General features: G+C 41.2%; 1 pseudogene; it reads right to left on the bottom strand.

The window, feature by feature from the left end:
- LOC142046632 (uncharacterized) lies at window positions 1–22,092 on the bottom strand (annotated as a pseudogene).
- Between the last annotated feature and the right edge of the window lie 1,343 nt (window positions 22,093–23,435).

Raw genomic sequence — 23,435 nt, 5'->3', positions numbered from 1 at the left:
CTATTCTGGCTGAAACTTTCCAAAAAAAGATTCAGCCTGAGGCAGATATTCAGCATCGACAATCTCAGCCTGAACAGTTAAAGTTTGGCAAAAAAATTTAAGCAACTGAAAGCAAGATATCATGATGACACGTGTCCAGCAACTTATCTACAGGTAGTATTACCACCTCATCCTGTAACAAAATCTGAAGTGATCTTCAGTAGATCTTTGCTTCCATTTGCTGAGGAGTTACCAAAATGTCTGATGCAGAAGATTCATAACAATAGGCTCTCAAAACACCAGAACAAACACTTCACCCTCACCACCCCTCTGAAGCAGGTGGGTATTATAAAGAGAGAACATAGATGCTGGAAGATGTGTCCTCTGATAGAGGAATCCTATTGGCCATTGCAGGATTCCATGGCAGAGGTCTAGAAGACATGCTGTTGTACACTTTGCTGATGGTTTAAGTAGGAGCGTTTTGCATCCTTGTGTGAAAGTAGAATGAATTATATTGTAAGAATAGAAAGGATTAAAGAAATGTTGTCTGTACCTTTAAGCAAAATTCTTGGAATGTTGCAATCCAGGTGTCAGGAATACAGACATTAACATAGAACAATTGCACCATTTAAGGGCAATTGGTGAAGTATTAGCCTTAGATCGATAACATTTAGTAAGGAAGTGGGATATGCATGTTGTGCCCCAGGTGAATTTTACTGTTTTTTTGCTTTCTTTGTCCCTTTGTCTAATTCCCACTCTTTTATCTGTATAAATAAGACTGTTTAGGCCTTGCATGGCTGCTCACATTATCTGGGTGTATTAGCAGAGCGCTGTGCTAATAAAACAGAGTGGTCTGACAAACTGTGATTCCTGAGTCTAACTTTGACACTTGGAATAGCACACTGGTCCACACCCTGTTAGCCAGAGCATCTTCAGTGACACAGTATGCGTGCTGGTCCCTTTCCCTAGTATGCTTTGCACTAAAGAGAGGAATTACCCTCCTCCTTATCAAGTTAGGACTCAGAGGAAGAATGAGGCTCTCTGTGCCTTTATCCTTCTCCCATGCCCCCAATACATTAGATAGTATATCAAAGCATTTTGCCCAAAGTCTCCCAGTGAGTCAGCAGCATAGATAAGAGAACATGGGAGCAGAACCAGGCAGTTTTTCGTATTTGGAAAGTTCATATATTAAAATAGGGGGGAAATGTTTGCAATTTTTCTGAAATCCTCAAGCAACCTGGATCCCTCTCTTCCCCGTCATTCATGGCCCCTGTCTCTGATAGCTGCACCCAGGCAGGTAGCAGGCTGCAGGCTGCCTCGGCCTCCCAGCCAGGCTCTCTCAGGCAGAAGTGGCTCTGTCCCACTCCCTGGTAGCTGAGCTGGCAGAGTGGCCAAAAGTGCTGGGGGAAAGCGCAGGGAGAGAAGAACAGAACCCCTCTTCCTCCCTGCCAGGCCAATTTGGGGTGGAGGGGGGCACTTATATCTTCCATGCATCCCCTATGCATCACGTTTGCAAAGGCACCCCTTCTCGCTCACTCACTCTGTTCATCAATTCGCTGTACCAGAAGGAACAAAGGAAGTAGACATTGTACAGAGGAAGAGGCCCTGGCCTAAGAAGTTTGGCTGGTAAAACACTTGAGAACATGTGTTGAGAAAAAATTAACAGTTTAAATAAAAACAACACACAACTAATGGCTAACATTTTTCTTGTAACCATGTCTGACTTCTGTGCCTTATTACTTATATTCACTTAAAATCTCTCTATTTGTCTTTAATAAGCTTGTTTTATTGTTTTATCTAAACCAGTGTGTTTGAATTGAAGTATTTGGGAACCTCCACCTGGGATAACAGAATTTGTGCATATCATTTCTAATAATAAAATGACGGACTTTATGAGAGCTTCTGTTGTCCAGGAGAGGGCTGAACAGTACAAGACATACATTTGTGGGGGGAAATCTGGGACTGGGAGCGTGTTGGGGTCACCCTGTAGTGTAATTCAGGCTAGCAGGTTGCAGTCACACACAGACATAACGGAGTGACTTACATGCTGGAGGCTATTTGTTAGCAACTCAGGAGCAGAGACAACAATAGCAAAGCAATGTACAGGGCATCCTAGGTTCAAGGGCAGGATGACACAGCTACTCCCTAGTCTAGACTGTACCCTGGGTGTCACAGTGACAATTTGTTTAGTTATCTAGCCAGTCTAATAATCTATGGCTCTGATTTAGGAAAGCGCATGCCCATGCACATGCTTAAATGCAATCCTGAATATAGATGGACTTAAACATGCTTAAGTTCTACTATGAATAGGGATGCTTTCCTACATCAGGGACCTGTAGTTTGGATTTTAAATGCTTTAGCCAGCTAGTTTTAAAGAAGTCAAAACCACCAAGTTTATGCGTTTAAGCATTCTAATGCCAGCTTCAAAACTATGGATTTCAATTTTAATTATATTGATGTGAACAATGAGCCAAACAAGTTTGGAGGAGCTGGTATGGCTGCCAAACATTTCACTTTGTCTACTTGGCCAGTAAGTGACAGTCACAATTACTATCTAAACCAGCCTGGGAACAGCAGCAGTAGAAGCTGAGAAATCACCATCCATATTCTCTCATTGCTCTCCAATGTTAGTAACCAGGTTTACATCTCGATTCCATTAGAAAAAAATATATCAAATGAATGCTAAGGTCGCAAAGTCAAATGCTCAAGAGTTCAGAAGTGTCAAAATAAAGACAGCTCATGCAACTTTAATTCAGTCCCCTTATCTTTATGCACTGTGATACAGTCTTTAATGTCATGACATTATTTCTGCAAGACATCAACCTCATTCAAGGCCTGATCTAAAGTCCATTAAAGTCAATGGGAGTATTTCCATTGATTTAATACATTTGGGATCAGACCCCCAGTGCACAGAATGGAGGATGAATGAGACAGGATTGTGCAAAAAAAAACAAGAGTCAGAATTTAAGGCCAGAAGGGACCACCAGATCATCCAGACTGACCTCCTGTACATCATCACAAGCCACCAACACCATCCAGCACCCGCACACCAAACCCAGCAACTAAAACCAGACCAAAGCAGCATAGCCCTCAGGAGACTAGACTATTATGCACCATAGGCAGAAAATAGGAGAGACCAAAGTGTACCAATGTCTGAGGTCCCTGCAATAGTAGGGAATTAATTGAGAGATACACAGGTGATCCCAGCCAATGACCTGCATTCCACACTGCAGAGGAAGGTGTAAAAACCCAAGGCCTCTGCCGATATGACTCGTGGGATCAGGAAATATTTTCCCACCATATATGGTGATCAGTTAGACCCTGAACACGTGAGCAAGGACCAGATAGTCAAGCACATGAGAAAAAGAATGCTCAATGCCACCTCAGAGCACCAATCCACCTGTCCCATATCCAGCTGTGGCCATCTCCGATGCTTCAGAGAAAGGAGAGGGAAAAAGCCAGGATAGATAGGAAGGGATTTTTCCCCCAGACACCTGCAGATGAATGACTGAAGCCCTGAAGCATAATACTTTAGAACTGCTGTGCCCTTTCTCCCTCACCCATCACAAGCAAACCCAAACAAACATTCCCCACTCATAAATTTTTCCAGTTCTCTTTTAAAACTAATTACGTTATTTGCCCCCACAACTCTTATTGGGAGGCTGTTGTGGAATCTTGGTCCCCTGATGGTTAGGAACCTTCTTCTAGTTCCCAGCCTAAATGAGTTCATGCCCAGTTTATACCTATTTGTTCTTGTGCCAACATTGTATTTTAGCTTAAATAGCTCTTCACCTTCCTTGGTGTTTAACCCCTGCTGCATGTATATATTAAGAGCAATTATATCGTCTCTTAGCCTGTGTTTTTCTAGGCTAAACAAGCCAAGCCAGTCTTCTCTCATAAGATAGGCTCTCCATTCCTCTGATCATCTTTGTAGCTATTCTCTGCACCTGCTCCAGTTTGAATTCAACTTCCTTGAACATGGTCAACCAGAACTGTACACCGTATTCCAAATGAGGTCTTACCAGTGCCTTATACAATGGCATTAATACGTCTCTATTCTGAAAATGCCTCTCCTGATACATCCTAGGATCACGAGTGCCTTTTTTGCAGCTGCATCACATTGGTGGCTCATCTTCATCCTGTGATCAACCAACACACCCAGGTCTCTCTCTTTCTCTTCCAACTGATGAGTATCCAATCTATAGCAGAAATTCTTATTAGACCTTAAGTGCATGACCTTTCACTTTAAACTATTGAATTTCATTCCATTTCTGTTACTCCAGTCCTCAAGGTAATCCAGATCTTCTTGTAGAGCACTCTGATTCTCTGCTGTATTGATGATGTCTCCCAACTTTGTATCACCAGCAAATTTCATTAGCACGCTCCTTTTTGTGCTAAAGTCATTAATAAAAATATTGAATAAAATTGGTCCCAAGACCAATGCTTGAAGAAATCCACTTGTAACCTTTCTTCTGTCCTGCAGTTCACCCTTCAGCACAACCCGTTGCCTTCCTCCCTTAGCCAATTCCTTATTCTCCTCACAGTACTTATACTTATCCCCATCTTCTTTAAATTCACTAATAAATTTCCAATGTAGTATTGTATCAAATACGTTACAGAAGTCCAAGGCTTCAACATCAAACTAAGCAAAACACAACTGTTTAAGACACATTTCACTTACGTCTTTTGGACTGATTCAAACAAGACCCACAAAGTAACTGAGATTATGAGCCTGTACGCCTCATCACAAGAAAAAGAATTCTCAGGAATGCTTCAGACCAACTCTATCAAGTTTTGTACAACTTTTCTGAATACAATACTTAGCATTTACAATGACATTAAGTCTTCACAGAAGCCACGTGAAAGAGATATTATGCTTTTTTTTTTAACATATATAGATTGGGACAGAGGTTTGAAGGGTCTTCCTCAAGGCCAAAGAGCAAGTCAGTTCAAGAAGCAGGCTTAGAACATAATTCCTCCCAATTCCTATGTTCAGTTCCTTAGATCACAGTGCCTCATATTCACATTATTTTTTTCGTTAATGTATCACATATAAAAGAGCAGATTTTCAATCTTTCGAACTGTAAAAAACCAAGACACCCCCAAAAACCCACACAACCACCAAGTTTAAATTAAATTTACAGAACCTGCAACATTTCATATTAAATAACTAATCTGCTTTTAAGGAGTAGTAAGAGAATATAAACCATCCTCATCAAAAGCAGTTCAGCACACTCCACTGTGTATAACACAGGGTTGTATGAAGATTATTATTATTTTTAAGTAAATATGTTGCTAGTCTAAGACTTAAGGCATCAAATTGCAACGTCATGCATTCTTTTAAAAAAACAAAACAATACACTCCCCCCCACACACCACACCAAAACAGTTCAATTAGAAACTCAAAAAATCAAATATTTATAGGAGAACTACTGACACAACACAAATCTACAGTATTATCTTGGAATAAGCATCAGATTAAAAAAAAACAGAAAAGAAAAGCTCATTGGTATTTAGTTGCTGCATTCAAAACTTTACTTTTGGAGGATTATCTTGAAAAACAGCGCCCCCTCCAACAACTTTACTTATTCAGCTTTTGTTGAAACTACTAAGATAGCTGTCAATACCAAAATAAAAGTTTCTGCTGTTGAAGAAGCCACTAGCAAAGAGGCAGACCTTAGAAAGCTCACTCTGTGTTCTACAATGAAAGATGTATAAGTCATCCTTCTCCATTGGAGCAGGGGGGCTGGACAATAAGGGTCCTTGGGTGCTGCAACACCTTTTGCCATGAAGTGGTTTCCATCATATCCAGGGTTTACAAAGCTTGTTCAATGGCTTTCAGCACCCCCACTATATACATTTTTCTAATGCCACTGCATGGGTGTGCAGTGAAAGCTGCAAATACGTTATGGATTTATCTAAATGATACCACAAGCTAGAATTACTACGAAGTATTTTTAAATTACCACCCTTGAGTGTCTGCCATCAAGGGCAAAGTAAAGAATCACTGGTAAGTGAAACAGTCTGGCTTGAATATTGTACATTTTATACGAACAAGGCTTCTTGTAGATATTTGACTATTAGTAAGTTTTTATGGGGCCATGTTGATTCACTGGGCAGTCGGAAGACCAAGTCAGCTGCAACACTCCAATTCATTCTTGAAAGCTAGTTGCAGTTACCTTCTTCCACGTGTCAAATGCCTCAAATTTTCACTCTATGTAAATTTGATAATCCTCCATATATAAAGTTGTGGTATACTCAAATGCATGGTGAAGTTTCTTCCAAGCCATATATACATAGAACAAGTATCAGAGGGGTAGCCGTGTTAGTCTGGATCTGTAAAAGCAGCGAAGAATCCTGTGGCACCTTATAGACTAACAGACTTTTTGGAGCATGAGCTTTCGTGGGTGAATACCCACTTCATCATTCACCCACGAAAGCTCATGCTCCAAAACGTCTGTTAGGCTATAAGGTGCCACAGGATACATAGAACAGTATTTGCATTTTAATAGCACCCTTTCCCCTACACACACTCTTTGGCTCTACTGGAGAGATGAATTTTAAATACATTAAATCCAGTAACTATTTTGTCTGCTGCTTAGGTCTACCAAACATTCAAGTACGTGCCCTAACCATTTGTTTGGCACTGCTCAGGCAGATATCACTGAAAATATTAGATTTTGAGAGACAGTCATGTCTAGTGGGTACAACACTGGACTAAGAATCAGGAGACCTGAATCCTGTTCGCAGTTTCACCATTGACCTCAGCGGCAGCTTCAGGCCCCAGCACGCCAAGTACGTGCTTGGGGCGGCAAGCTGCGGGGGGCACTCTGCGGGCGCCGCGAAGGCAACAGGCAGGCTGCCTTCAGAGGACCTTGCGGCTTCAGAGGACCTCCCGCAGGCGTGCCTGCGGAGAGTCTGCTGGTCCTGCAGGAGGTCCGTCGAAGCCGCGGGACCAGCGGACCCTCTGCAGGCAAGCCGCCGAAGGCAGCCTCCCTGCCATGCTTGGGAAGGCAAAATTCCTAGAGCTGCCCCTGACTGACCTACTGTATGAAGTAAACTTGGCAGAGTGGAGAATCTGGCCTGTGATGTCTTCAGAATCCAAAAGGCCACATATTAGAATTTAGCACACATTTTCCATCACTACAGAATAACCTAGTCAATAGACTGTGCAATACCTGAAGAAAAGTAAATACTGTGGAAGAGAATGATCACAAGAGTATCCCTTCACAAATAAAAAGTCATCTGTGTTTCTCTGCTATATGATGATAAAATCAAAATAGGTGTTCAGCAATCACTTATCCCTGGTCATTGCCTCTAACAGAGCTAAGGAAGTTGCTCCTTGCCACAATTCTTCCTTTGTTATTCAGTAAAAAGGATCAAGTTGGAGCTGATTTAATAAGCCTAGTCCAAAATAAAATACATCAATAAAATAAAAGATCAATACCACAAACTTCATTCCAAGTCTCATCAGTTTCCTATCTTGCTGCCTAGTTCTTTTTATTGGATAAGTCACTTGTTTTTATTGATCATAGATATTAAAACATGAATGTATTGCTCCTCTGGGGTTTAGACTCAAACTATGTGCTAACAACCCCACACTTGCATATTCAGTAGTGTCAAAGTTCCTTCCCCACTCTGAACTCTAGGGTACAGATGTGGGGACCCGCATGAAAGCCCCTCAAGCTTATTTACCAGCTTAGGTTAACAGTAAGCTGCCACCACCAAGCATTCCAAAGCTTAGAGGAAAGACACTTGGAACTCTGCCTTTCCCCAAAGATTTCCCAAGTCTCTAACCCCCCCTGCCCTGGGCAGATTTGAGACTAATTCCTCCCTCCCGCCCCCAAGTCCTTACTCCCTTTTCCTGGGTAGGCTTGAGAGTATACCCTCACCAATTATTCCTGGTGAATACAGATCCAAAACCCTTGGATCATAAAACAATGAAAAATCAATCAGGTTCTTAAGAGAAGAATTTTAAATAAAGAAAAAGGTAAAAATCATCTCTGTAAAATCAGGATGGAAAATAACTTTACAGGGTAATCAGATTAAAAGAGCCCAGAGGAACCCCCTCTAGCTTTAGGTTCAAAGTTCCAGCAAACAGAGGAAAACACTCTAGCAAAAGGAACATTTACAAGCTGAGAAAACAAAGATAAAATTAACACGCCTTGCCTGTTACTTACAAGTTTGAAATACGAGAGACTTGTTCAGAAAGATTTGGAAAGCATGGATTAATGTCCAGTCCCTCTTAGTCCCAAGAGCGAACAACCCCCAAAACAAAGAGCACACATATAAAAGCCTCTCCCCCACCCCCAGATTTGGGAGCATCTTGTCCCCTTATTGGTTCTTTGGGTCAGGTGTCAGCTAGGTTACCTGAGCTTCTTAACCCTTTACTGGTAAAAGGATTTTGGTGTCTCTGACCAGGAGGGATTTTACAATATTGTACACAAGAGGGTTGTTACCTTTCCCTTTATAGTTATAACAAGTAGAACACAAGCCATGCGGAAAACCTGCCTTCTTTGTGGTTAAAGCAGTAGTCATCACTTTAAAACTCACACTTGTCTTAATTGTAAACAATCTGGGCAGGGACTGCCTTTTGTCCTGTGTTTGTTCAGCACCTAGCACAATGGGGTCCTAGTCTATGACTAAGGCTCCTAAGCATTATGGTAATACAACTAATTAATTAATTAAGAATACTGCAGATCCTTTAAAACAAAACCCACCATTTCATTTATCACTAAGTCTTGGACAACATCTATCCTTCTGATCCTGGTTGCATAAAAGGTGCTGTTTCCTTATTGAACCAATAGAATATTTCAAGGAAGTTAGAGTTCCTACTGAAAGCTAAAGATTATGTGTACAGCCATGTATTTTAAAACAGATGCTCCTTGAAAAGTAACAAATGAAGTAATTCTCACTTAGCTTTGGTGGGCAGGAGGAAGAAGTCTAAAGGAAAGACCTACGTTTGATACAGTTATTTTATAACTCAAAATGTGGGTGAAGTTTATCCCAGACAGAAGCAAATAGTCTTGGATTGAGAAATAGGAGGGACTGTTACATAGCCAAGGCTTGTCACATATTCCTGTCACGTCTATTCCTTAGGGGAGTTTTCTTTCATTGCTAAATTGGGGGAGGTCAAGTGGTAGGGCAGATAAAGGGAAAAGTTACCATCCCAGTACAGAAATAGCCCCCATTCATTAGGAAGGGGCACATGTTAAAAACCACCATTCACCATTACCTTTGCTTCTAGTTTTACAAACAAAGCAGGGAACAAGCTGGGGCATTCTACCTTGTCCAGTGCGGTTTTGCAGCCAAAGACAACAATAGACTGGGCAGGTTATTTGATTAGAACAGCAGGCTTCATTTTCTGGTGACCTGCAGAGTTCATTCCCTGAATAAATCCCCAGCTGGAACTTATATATGTTGCAGAGAATTTAATTACCATGTCATTCCAAAGATTAAGAAAAAAAGTTCACTATTTAAGTGGTCTGGGGCAATATATGCACAGAATCAGGTAAAAGTGATTAGATCCAGAAGATGTCTGTATGATCTGGTAATGAGTGGAGTTCTCTCTTGGGCCATTTAATTAAAAGATTGAAACTAACCGGCCTTGGGGCCTTATTGGTCTTTAAGGAGTTAATTATCTCTAGGACCTCCTCCATATTTTTAAACATCTAATTGTAACCTACCCTTCAGGAGTCTGGAAAGCTTAGCCCTTAGCTTCCTTTTTTGAACTCCCCTTTATAGCGATGATCCAATGCAGGAAGAGTGAGGGCAGCCTGCTTTGGCAGAGTTATTAAGCATGCTCAGTCCATAGGAGCATGCTCAATACAAGCCAAGCAGCAAGTGCATATTGTCTTTGCCTTTTTATAACTTTTTCTACTGTATGCAATTTTTATGTAACTCCTCAAAGGCTTTTTTGTGTTTGCTGGAAGAGCACAAGATGTAGTCTTCATTTCCTTTAACAACATTTTCACGAGCTCAGCTCCAAAGTTAAAGGGCTAGAATAAGTACTTGCCTTCTCACTGTAATAAAATAACTCAGCTTAATTTCATAAGCTGCTGATTTCTGTGGAGAATACTTTTAAGCTCACCCCAGGCACTTAAGTTTATTAGCAGTTTGAGAGAGTTTTTAAACCAATTAAAGTTTCAGTCTTCCTAGCCCATCTGATATACTCTAGCTGAAGCTCATTATGTTCTAGGCCTCTCTATTTAATAATTTGCCACATATGACCCTGATCTTATAATTGGATCCACACAGGTGGTACCTTGTGCCCATGCAGAGTCCAATTAAGTCAATGACTATTTTGGGGCAGAAGGGTGGGGAGGAGTTGAGTCACAACATGATGCCATGATTTCCTTACTAACAGCAATAATATTGAGATAACAGATGGCATTGGGTGCACCTCCTCAAAAGGTTATAACAATAGGAAGCTCCAACCTACTGTTGACACAAATGAAGGCCTTGATCCTGCGGATAGATCCAGGCAGGCAGTGCCTTGTGCCCATTTATCAGGACTTCAGAAGTCAGACTGACCCAGACCCACACAGGTTCTTTGGCTCCTGAACCTCAGACTTAGCACCCAAGTCTGGTGCTTATGCACCTAAGTCCCAGTTTCAGGCTTAATTGTGATCGCCAACCCCCAGCAGCTAGGTTTTCAGGACTGCATCGTGTTCACAAACTTTCAAGTTCCCTTGGTGCCTAAGTTTTTGCCTCTGATCATGCGTGCTGCTGCCTCCCTATCTCAGAGGGATTCATAAATGGGGGAAGATAGGTGTTCAGCTCCCCAATCATGTGCATCTGGTAAGTGGCCTCTGAGCATGCCTACTGGGTTGGGTTTCATTCAAAATCTGGCAGGCAGAGGTGATGCTGGTGGTGCCCAACCTATAACCCTGGTGACTGGTGCTTTTGGTTGGTTCTCTGTGTATGGGCTGCATAGCTGAGCCATGGACTCATGAATAAGCAGCTGAGGCAGGTTTGTTGGTGCCTTGGAAAGGGCTGTGCAGCTTTGAGCCCTGGAGCTTTGATCAGGCCCACTGTTTGAAATCTCTGAGGAGTTAATCATTTGCTCATGGGGAGAGGCAGACCTGAGCCTCAGCAAGGAGCTCAGGGAGACTTAGTATAAAGTCACTTCCTAGGCAAACTTGAGAGCCACAAACAGGAGAAGCTAACAGGAGAGTGTCAGAGGGAGTGATACAGGCTTTCCTTTCAGGTTCATCTCTATGTGCAGTTTCCAGATGGCCAGCAATGGTGGTGGTGACCTGTAACAGATGTGCCATATTTTCTTTCCTGCCTGAAGGGACTTCCTGTGTACGAAGTGCAAGTTTGGTGACTGTGCTGGTGGAGAAGATTCTAGGATTGGAGGGGCAAATAGCTTCTCTGACTCACTGTAGCATTTCTGAGGTGTTCCTAGCCAGCCTGGTTTGAGAAACAGCGGAACATCAGATTCAAAGAAGAAAGAGTGGCTACTAAGAAGGGGGTGGGGATGGGCATGGGGGAGAGTCAGAGACTAGCAGTACATAACCACCAGAGATAAGAGGTCACAGCAGAATGCTACATAGCTGGCGATAGATGAGAATCACAGGCTGTGACTAACAGAGATGAGAACAAGAAGGAATTCAACAAAACTAGACATTTCCAATTGATACCAGTGTGACGTTGCACTCTATATGTTTAAGCATATTTCCATATGAGCGTAAATATGACATAACTGGAATATGCTTTGTGCTAGATATGCCATGTAACATCTTTGCAAAGGTTATGATCTACTGAATATATTCATCCTATTTGTATGCATATGCCATTTTTATATCTGAAGTTATGAGCACTGGCTCTATGTGTGGAGTTGAAGTGTTTGTAGTAGGAAACACATAAGGGATGTGTGGCCAATATATTGTGAAGGGGCTATTCAAATAATTGGGAGCACTTAACTAACAATGAACTTTGAGAGACACCAATCCACATCTGAGCGTTCCTGGGAACATTCAAACTAACACGTAAAAAACATTGGTATTGGCCTGCAAAAAGTTGAATCATTCATGGACATGCGACTTGCCCAGTTGGCTACAAGCTCCATCTTGTTGCTGTGATTTTGCACAGAAGAACAAAGGGGTTTCTGCCCACAAAAAAGAATATTAAAGGCCCTGGAAGCCTCTCCATTTTGCCTTTCAGCTGGCTCAAGAGATGGCCTCTCCACCCCAAAGAGATGCCTGAAAGAAACTAGAACAAAGGACAGTAACTATGGGGATAAGAGTGATTACTGGACCCAGGCCATAAACTGCAATGTTGGTCTGAAAAGGATTTTACCTGAGAAAACATGTAGGGTGAGAAGTTAGTATTTGTTACTAAATCTTTAGTGTATTAAGTTAGCCTTGCATATTTTGATTTATTTTACTTAGTAACTTACCTTATTCTATCATCACTTAAATCCTACTTTTTATACTTAATTAATAAACAAAAGTGATTTTATTAACTCAGAGTAAGTGATTAATACCTGGAAGAGCAAACAGCTATGCAGATCTCTCTATCAGTGTTATAGAGGGTGGACAATTTTATGAGTTTACCCTGTATAAGCTTTATACAGAGTAAAATGGATTTATTTGGGGTTTGGATCCCGCTGGGTGCTGGAAACAGAACCACTTCTTAAGCCATTTTCAGTTAAGTCTGCAGCTTTGGGGGTGTGGTTAAGGCCCTGGGTCTGTGTTGTGGCTGGCTCAACCGGCTGCACAAGCAAGGCAGAGTTCTGGAGGCCCAAACTGGCAGAGAAAATGGGCTCGGAGGTAGTCTCAGCACATCAGCTGATAGTCCCGGGGGGGTGGGGGAGGGTGTCTCTGTAACTGAACCCATCACAACCAGGTCCTCAATATAGACACTATGGAAGATATTGCTCAAGATCCAGGTGGTCCAAGAGAATGGAGAAATGTCCAGGCACATCCGTGGATGGCAGCTTGGTCTAAGAAAATCAAGTTTGTTCACAAAGACACTGACACTGTCAAGAGATTTCTCTCGTGAGATAGTAGAGACTTAATAGAACTCTGAAGCATGCAGAGGAAGAACATCCAAGCAATCTTCTCAGAGATCCTTCCGGTCTCATGAACAAAGGAAGACAGAAGGCAAAAGATTCTGGAAGCAAACTGCTGCCTAAATAAGTGGTATAGAGTTTTGATTTGTGAAACATTGGTCCACCTTGTATAAGAAGATGGGGATGTAGACAATTTGGATGCCCTCCACCTCACTAGAAGGAGAACCAATCTTCTCAGGACAGGCTCGCTATAATAGTCAGGAATAACAAAAGGGGAGGGTAAAAAGGGGGAAAATATGAGCACTCATTTAGCACAAAATCAATATGTTGTGAACAATATTAATCAAGGAACTAAATATATTGAATTGCCTATACACCAATCCTGGGAGCCTGGGTAACAAACAAGACAAGTTGCAATTGCTCATTTGTGAGCATAAAGTTGACCTAGCTGGTTACTGAAACCTAGTGGGATGATTTGCATGACCAGAATGTTAAAAATCAATGGTTACAACCTATTTAGGAAGGACTGAATGGACAGGGGGAGGGGAAGTAGTACTCTGTCAAAAATGGCATTACCAGTTTCCTAGTCACTGATAAGTTGGAAGAAAATGATCATGATTGCGTATGGATCAATGTCCCATCAGATAAAGCACAGGGATGGGAAATTGGTGTCTGCTCTAGACCACCAAATCACACTAGGGAACAAGATGACCCGCACATATCTAGAACATGTAGTTAAAAGAAATCTGCATGGCCACAGGGGACTTCAACTTGATCGACACTTACTGGAGGTCTCATGCTGCCAGTACTATTACATTCTCAGAATTTATTATAGATGACAATTTCCTAACTCAAAAAATGTTGCAACCAACATAGAATTCTATATTAGACCTTTTCTTGACTGATAAAAAGGAACTGATCACAGAACTAAAACTTAATTGTAGCTTACATACATGTGACCAATGACGTGCTCACACTTATGTGCAAAGAGAATAAAGTGCAGACCAGTGATATAAATACTTTAAAAGGGCCAGTTTCACAAAACTGAAAACAATTACGAACCAAATCAGCTGGGAGAAAGCATTTAATAAGAAAAAGTGTTTATAATAATTGGTAATTGTTTAAGAACACCTAACTAGATGCCGCAAGAGCCACAGTTAGGCAACTGATGAAGAAAACTGAACTAGTTAAATTGGCTTGGTTTAGAGCTTTGATGTAAATCCACAAAAACCGTCAAGGGATTCAAAGAGAAAACATAGTATCTGAAAACATTTTTGAAAATTATGAAATTTAAATTTGATGGTGCCTCTGTAGCAGCCTTAAGTGTTGGGGGAATCATTTAATGATCATTTTCTCTCAAGATAGCAGATTCCTCCTTTCACTTCCACAAGCTCAGGGAAGCTGAATCTGCTGATGGAAGTGTAGTGTGTGTGGGCTGTTAGGGTTGGGTCAGAGGGCAGGAGAAAGGAAGCAAAGTGGGGCAAGGAATAGGAAGGGGTGCTGTTTACAGCTTGCTGATTCGTTCATGGAATCCCATGGAAGCCACTCTACCAAAGCTCTGCAAAAAAATATAGGGATGAGATTGGGAAAGAACTGACTCTCTTGTTAATGCCATGGAATCTCCTCAGATCTCTGACTAGGAGTTGCATTAGGAACTCTGGCTGGCTCCCCACAAAGAGGCTACAGTGCTTGTGGAGCCCCACTGCAGCCAATGGCTCCAGTGACTCACCCACTGACTGTGTGCCATGCTCAGCCCTTCCAGCCTGGTCTGCCCAGGTGCAGTGTTGCTCCCTATTCCTGAGCAACCCTGCAGCCACGGAGCATGCCCATGAGCAGCAGAAGCTACTGCCCTCCCTAGCTCTGCCTCTGTTTGAACTAGGTTTTTAAAGGCACCATATGCATTGCTATATTACAGATGTAAATGCAGATATATCAGAGAATCAGAATACATTTTCAGAAGCTATGGCAGAGTCATTGCATGCAAAAATTCTTACGGAATTATTATTCTTTCAACGCCCACTAAAAACTTCCCTTAGCATTAATTGGTGGCCTTTTGCATGTATCAAAGGAGACAATAGACATATTTGAATTTGCAAACACAAACCATATCAACACTTGTGGCTCAATAGCACCTAGTGAATGCCCTGAACATTCAAAAAAAAGTTTTATATTAATATTTTCTATAATGCCTGAGAAAATTTTAACAAAAAAATATGAACAGCCACCATTTTAGAATCAATTGCAGCCTTCATAAATTGGAGGTAATTCTGGGTGTGATGTCAGTTCTGCAGATAACCATTGTGCAAGATAAGAATATAAATTACACACTGTAACAGAAGCAGAAGGGCCAATTCCTATCAATGCTGTATAATTGCAAATGAAAAACAGCAAGAAACACCAGGGAGCCCCATGCGCAAGAGCACAGAAACTGCAGGGGCTCAATTAAGATTGGAATCAAACGCATCTCATTGAAAATGCATGACGAGTAGTTTGCACTTTTAGATAAGAGCCATGGTGGATAATCTTCTATAGTCTTTTTTAAAAAAAATTGTGTATGGACCAAAATGATCCCTGCTACAAGTAATTATCTTGATTGAATTGGTGCTACCCAAGGGATGAATTTATTTTAATTTCTCTTTAATGAAGTTTCATTTTGTGTATTGTAGCATCTTACAAATGCACTCAAAACTTTCTGCCAAAGCTTTCCAAGCCAGATGTGTACAGTCATCCCTTTAAATGCAAGTAATCTCCAGCAATTTTTTGAGTTGTTTAAATTAAATATTTTCCCCGTCTGACATGGCCAAGTATGTGTTATGTATAGGGAAGCAAAGAGCTAGTTTAGTCTTTAATTGCTACAGTGAGAGCTATTAAAATGGTATGACACTCTTTCAAAGGACATAGCAGTAATGACCAAGCTCTCTGGGTGCTCCCTGGTACTTGCCTGCAGGAGCTTCTGCTGGTTTGATATGTCATACTACTAACCTCTAATGCAGACTGTGGTGCAGGTCAGCAAAACTCCATTGACTTCAAAGGCATTCAGTCAGTCACTAGTTTGACAAGAATTAGCATTCCAAATGTTAAATTCAATGCAAACAAACAATTTGCTAGAGACCTGAAGAGGGCTGGGACAAAATGTGCAAATTAACAAATCAAGTTAAGGAGTGAAAAACGAGTGGAAGATGTCAAAAACTTGAAAGAAGAGTAGTGAACAATATACTTGCCGAGGTAAAAATGCATTGGAAAGGATACAACGCCATTCAGAAAAGCCTGTAGAGAAAAAGTACAAATAGATGTGAATAGCCAGTCTTTCTGCAAGATGTTTCTGATCACGAGTTAAATAGAAACATGTCCTGAGTTACATACTTGATTAGCTGCAAAAAAACTCATGATGTAGAGGGAAAAAATAGTGTATTGTACACAAGGCCACAGCCAGAATTTCCAATGGCTGGGACAAGACATAGAAACAAGATCGTCCACACTCCCGTCAGCTGTTACATCACTCTTTTGTGTTCCTAACAAATACCATGTGACTGACTGAAGCCAGCGGTTGAACAGCAGAGATGTGGGCACTTCAACTGGCTAAAGGAGACTGAACAGCAACACTCTGGCTGGCCACTTCTCCTGAGAACTCTGCCAAGCCTGGGCTAATGTCCATCCATGTTCCCTTTATAATGGTGGATAAAACGGCTTCAAACAAAGGACCAATAGATTCATGTATCTCTCTAAAGAAATAGAACACAACAAATGAAGTAGAAAGGTTGCAGGAATCATAATGTTCCAGGAAAGGGGGTCAGGGAGAGGCTGCCAGCAGAAGATTAAGGAATGGTTCCATAACAATTTGAGTCAAGGAGGAGTACAATATTGGCAACTGGAGGAAATATGAGATGCTAATACCCAGGAAGATTATAAACATCAAAACAGAGAGAACACTTAATTTGACTGGAAAGACCTGACCAAGAAAAACGATATGAAACTAGTACAACAGTTCTCTTATTCACATGAACTGCTGGCGCAATTCAAAGTTGAAACAATTCACCCATCAAAACATGACAGGATATTAAGCATGATGTCTAGTGATGTCAGAAGAACCTCAAATGTGTAATGAGAAGGGGGAGGGGAAGAGAAGATCACATTTGTTAAAACATTTAACTTTTTTGTCCCTCAAACTCCCAAAATATATCAGAGTTAAACAGAGGTAACAAATAAAATAGAAAGGAGAAATCAAGGATTATTAGTCAAATGAGAAGAGAAATGAATTACTGAGGCAGAGAGCTACAGTAAGGCTATTAGACTGCAGGGGTATGGTCTCCCAACAAGAGGCAAAGGAAGTGGACAAGACTAAAGATACAGAAATTAGGTCAGTGCTAGATGAATGGAAGGAGCCAGTTGAGGAACTGGGAGAGAAGGTCAGTACGACAGACCAGCACAAATCAATGGAGAGTTAAAACAAGGATAAGTTTTGAGAGGCAACTGCCTCTATCCACAGCATGGGACACCACAGCCTTCTAATACAATCTGCTGATAGCATGAACTGAATGGACTTTATAGTGCAAAGGTGATTGACTAGACTAAAACCTGAGTCCTGCCAAAAACGTACACACTCATTAAATTCAATAGGTTCACTCAGTTGTATTGAATTATTCATATGTATAAGTCTTTGCAGGATAATACAATTAGAGCTTTTATAGGATTTGCCTCAGTTGTCAAACCTATTGCTGCATACAAAATTCTTGTTTCCTTTTTAAAAAGAATTTCTATATTCTATGGCATTGGGCTAAAGACAGTCTGAAATTCTGGAAAGCTTCAACACTGTTATGCTATAGAAGTCGAGTGACTGATTTCTGCTCTGGGAGCTAAAGACAAGTTTTGAAAGAATGCTATTTCCTCATGACAAGGGTAAGGATAAAAAGTTACTATGATAGTCCATATACCTTCCTTATCCCTTCAGATACAGAGCAGGTATAATTACCAACTGATGAGTCCATGTATTATGTCTTCCCTGTGCCCAGTCCATAGGGGATACAGGCCTAATACAGATCTTAGCTAAAGAACCTTGGCTCTTTAGCTTAATTTGTAGACACTCATTCTTTTAGCTCTGGAAGTCCTGTGCTCCATCCCTGGTATGTTGGCTAAAATGGTGGCCATCACGTAAGCAACAGCATTGGAAGTTTAAGTTCTCCACACTAGAGTATACCCAAAGTCCATTATAGAAGGATCACTCTAAAGATAGGATTGTGTGTATGTGGCCTGGGGTTGGAGCTGAGATACCCTAAGAAGATACAATATCTTCATCCATTTAAGGCACATGCATACCAGTTAGAACTTTACCTCAGCACTGGCCCAAAAATAGAGGTATTTTCAGCCATGTTCTATAACACAGGTATTTGAACCACAGCTTCCCCTCAGACACAACAGCAAAACAAACAGGATGAACTTTCTTTAGCCCAGTTGCAAAGAAACTGCAGGAAGGTTCTCTCTCAAATCTTTTCTGGTCTGATCAGAATCTTCCTAATCCCAGTTCCTTCCATGGCAGAAAGAAAGGGGAAAGGATGAAAGTACTTCTCCTTTCAGAGGCCTTCTCCAGCCTGAGCTATGAGCCCAGCTGACCACGCTCCCATGCTGATGAGCAGGGTGAATAGTATCTCCAGGAGAGGACAGGTCCTCTTCCCTGTTTCTTTCATAGACAGGTAATTCTTTCTCTTGTCTAATTTAGTATGTGGTACTTTACACACATCCCATTTCAATGACAATAATTCATGCCCATTTACTCCTTGACCACTTTGTGAAAGCTGTCAGCAAGAATATCAATTAGTGCCAGTTGTGATTTCATGCCACCAGAAGATGGGCTAAACATAAGATGAACACTGCAGAGACCCATGGGATAATCTGGAACAGACCCCTAAAAAGAGATGGGCATTTATTTAGAAAAAGAAAAAGCCTATTTTTATATCTAGGCCTTAAAGACAAACATTGGTGTCCATTGCTGAAAAAAAAGCACATTCTTCCTTACACAGTTAACTATCATTTAACCAAAATAACTTCAGCATGCCACAGACATTGGTAGGGCCAGAGAATTTTCATAATCTATTTCCATCTTCTCGTCCCTGCTGAGGCATACAAAAGAGCTATACAAAGGAAGCCATTTGTAGAGCACAAAAAGAAATTCTATTGGTCTATAAAACATGAGCAAAACTGTATATTCAGAGAGCGCCATCTACTGGCACTTTAACTGTTTTCATATAAACCTCTGTTTTAATAGGGCACACCTGTAATAGGACATATCAGTCTCTTCTCCCCTGGATGGATTGTGAGAAGAATAAGGGACACCTGTTCTGGCTAATATGGTCAATTAGAAACACAGCTGGGGAGGGAAGAATTCTCACTTAACTGCACTCCAGGAATTCTCTTTTCAGGGATCCAAAACCACCTAGCTGATGAGGGCTGTCTTCTTGGATGCAGAAACTGTCCTCTTCTAGTGGTGGCCTGAACATGTCTTACATTACTTTTATACGTACTGTCTCTCTCCTCTACTCACTCACAAATGTTGAGAAACTCAAGGGAGGTCTGTTCAGCCTCAAAGCACTCTGTCATTGAGTTCATAGGGCCTATACACCCAGACATAGTCACCAAAATATAGACACCAATGAGTTTCAGTCATTCCTAATCACAACTGGTTAAAAATTGACTATATAAAAAAAATTTTGCTTAAATGTTTTAGTGAAATTCTGAAGAGGAGACTTGTCTTTGCCTGGCTATTTCTCCACCTTTTTTCATCCCATAGGGGAAAAAAAACAAAACAAAAACAATGTATGGAAAACTACAACTTAAAAAAAAATCTTTCAACAATCCAGGGCTACAAATTTAAAGATTGGAAAGTTGCAGTCACTGGGTAATGGGAAGATATGAAAAAATTCTAGATCTCAAGATCAAAGCCAAATATTTAACCTCTTTGAGATTTTTTTTTATTGGAACAAAAGACATTTCTTTATTGCAGTGAATTCTAACGTTTATAAAATCAGCAGGGTTAATGATAGTAAAGTATTTTGATCTTCTGTACAGCTAGCATGTTTCAGCTGGGATCCAAAAGCTCTTTCAAAACATTAAAGGTCAGCTCATGTGCTGTACTGAGCAGCCTTCACTTCCTAATTAACTTAATGTGGGCCAAATTCAAAGTTCATTGAAGTCAGTGGAAAAACTCCTATCAACATCAGCGGACTTTCGCTCAGTCATAAGTTTTGAAGACACTCAGCAGTGTAGGAACAGCCAGTTGGGGCTCAACTGTTGCTTTAAAAAAAAAAAAATAAAAATAAAAAAAAAAAATCACACCCTACAACAAGAAACATGCTAATGAGATGCAATTACAATATATTCTTTTGCCATCCTCACTATTTTCTGATCAATTTATTCCATTTAAGTCTGCTAAATTTTATCTAATCTTTATAAAAATTACACACACAAAACTATATTCTAAGAATATTAACATTGCAAAGTCAAGTACCCAAGAGCTAGGAAAAGCCAGGATTAAGTTGGCCTGTGAAACCTTAATTTGGCCCTCCTTGCGCGTATGCATTATACGGTTTTTGATTTCATGATCACACATTTTTTTCCATCTGTGTCTCATTTAGTGCACAGATTGGACAGCATTAACTTAATGAGCAGCTATTCAATATTTTGTTTTATCCTCATTGGTCAGTTTGTAGCTTCAAACCTTATTTACTGCACACTATTCAAACTCTGCACTGAAGACATTAATTTCTTGTTGGACTTTACTATACCACTTACTGCTATAGTTCCTGAGTGCTTCACAAATACTAATGAATTTTCACAGCACCCTTTGGCAGTCTGGGCGTGCTGTTATCCCCATTTTACACAGGGGGAACTAAGATAGAGTTTAAAGGTCAAGGTAGCAACTAAATTTTGGGTGTCCAATTTGAGATGATTATGATCTGATTTTTCAGATCACTTTATAGGATGTAATATATTCAAGCATAGCTCCAATGGACTTCCATTGCAGCTGCGAGCGCTCAGCACTTCTGCAAGTCGGAGCCTAGAATCTCAAGGTGGCCATCCAGAAAATAAGGTGTGATGTGTCATTCCATATTCTTTATGAAAATCTACTTATGATATTAATATGACTTAACTGAGATATACCTGATGCCAGATGGCTCATGTGAGATATCATTGGAAAGGTTATGATTTACTAAATGCAATTATCCAATTTGTATGCCTCTATCATTTCTGTCCTGAGCAATGCCTCTGCTGCTACCACTTCTGCAAGTGGCTCACCGCTGCTGCTGTCTCTCTGTGGCTGCTGACCACCATCTGTCTGCCCCAACTGTCCGCTGCTGCTCCCGCAATGTCATGTGCAGAGGTTCCACCATTTCACCCAGCTCTTAGTGATGTCAACAGGTAGTGGGGACCCTCACTGCCATTTCTGTGTTGTCTTTTGGTGCAAGGTCTAAGACAGAGCCCCTAGACTGGTTCAGCAGCAGAGCCAGCTCCAGGAATCACCAACCAGAAACAAGAACTCACATTTCTGTCTACTCAGCTCTATCTTTAAATGCTGGGAAAGGGGCAGGTCAAATGGTGTTTAGGACTCCACAGACACAGTCCACACCCCAAAATGGAAATATCTAACCCCACCCATTCTTCTCTTCACTAAGCTTTGACATCCCTACCCCCTGGCTCATCAAGTGAGTTTGGTTTAGAGTGACCCCCTCAATTAAGGCATGCCAAGCACAGCTCTGTTGTCCTTTATTCGTACACCAAGGATAACAACATTTCTTTTGTAATCCAAACCAGCCCAAATTTATCATTTTGCCAAAGCAGCTCCATCTGCTGCACACCTAAGCTAAATAGGCATGTCTACGCAAACATGGTCTGCTTCTGAAGTCTTTTCCCCCAGCTCATCACTAGATGTCAGGGGAGAGCTCATTCAGACCCTGCCTATATTAAAATGTGTATTTGCTTGCATCCAATTTACCAAGCAATACAGATCACTCTGAATCAGTGACCTGTCCTCTTCATTATTCACCACTCCCCCAGTTTTTGTGACTTCTTTAAACTTTATCAGTGATATTTACCTTTTCCTTCATGTCACCGATAACAATTGTAAATAGCATCAGGCCAAGAACCAATGCATTTGGGATCCCACTAGAACCGTCCCCATTCCATGATGATTCTCTGTTTACAATTGCATTTTGAGACCCATCACTTAGCCAGTTTTTAATCCATTCAATGTGTTCTATATTAATTTTACAATTGGAGGCCCAGGTGTCTGGTCATAGTTTTTTTTTTTTAAAAAAAACATCAGAATGTTATGAGGTAACAGTCAAATGCCTTACAAAAGTCTATGTAAGTTATGTCAACATTATTATAATTTATCAACCAAACCTGTAATCTCATTGAAAAAAAAAAAAAGACATCAAGTTAGTTTGACAGGATCTATTTTCCATAAACTCATGTTGATTTGCCTAAATTACATTATTTTCCTTTAATTATGGATTAATCAGGTCCTGTATCTGCTGCTACATTGCCTTGCCTGGGACCAATGTTGGGCCAAGAGGCCTATAGTTACCTGGGTCATTCCATTTTCCCTTTTTAAAATGGTACAATATTAGCTTTTTCTGGTCTTCTGGAACTTCCCCAGTGATCCAAGACTTATTGAAAATCAGCATTAATGCTCCATCATGATGAGTCCAGCTGTAAATTAGGACTGCTGGCTGCCTGGCCAATTATACAGCATCACCACTGAGCTCATCCTCTATCTCTTCTGTGAGAGGATGACAGGTCTGGTGCATTAAGAGCCAAACTTGTGGGTGGAGCTATTGAATACAGGTGATATGCAGACAATGTTCATCTTGTGGCCCAAACCTGGCCCAGGTAGAGGCCTGCCAAGCCACCTGTTTGACAGCCTCCTCCAACTGGGTTGAAAGCCTGATGGTTGGGGACAAGTGGGAGATGAGCTCCCTGCCCTCCGCATTCCAGGCCATCCAATGTGGTGTGGGTTCATTGCTCTATCAAGGTGTTTACTTTTCTTTCATTGATCCGTACCTGCTGGGGAGTTGGATCAGTTGGAGGCCTGGGTGTCTGACTGGTTGTGGAAAGGACTGAGAAGCTCCAATGCCTTTCCCTTTGGGGGGTAATCAACCAGCTAGACCTGTCCATGCTCTGGCACAGGTCCAGCACCCTAAGCCCACCTTCATGGACACTAAACAGACTCCTGAGGAAGATCATGGAGTTATTTTGGCTAGGGAAGCACTGGATCTCTGTAGGTGCCCAGACCTTCCTCCCGGAAGAGTGCAGACAGGCCCTGGTCTGCATTCACAGCCAGGTCCACACCTTTCACCTTCAGACTCTACAGAGACTCCTGTGTGGTGCTCATAATCCATCATGGAGCATGCTTGCACATGCCTTCCTCTGCCAACTTCAAAGAGCT

Source organism: Chelonoidis abingdonii, chromosome 3 (assembly GCF_003597395.2).
Source record: "Chelonoidis abingdonii isolate Lonesome George chromosome 3, CheloAbing_2.0, whole genome shotgun sequence".
NCBI classification, from domain to species: domain Eukaryota; kingdom Metazoa; phylum Chordata; order Testudines; family Testudinidae; genus Chelonoidis; species Chelonoidis abingdonii.
The sequence above is the reverse complement of the archived record's forward strand: the minus strand, read 5'-3'. Positions and strand labels throughout refer to the sequence as shown.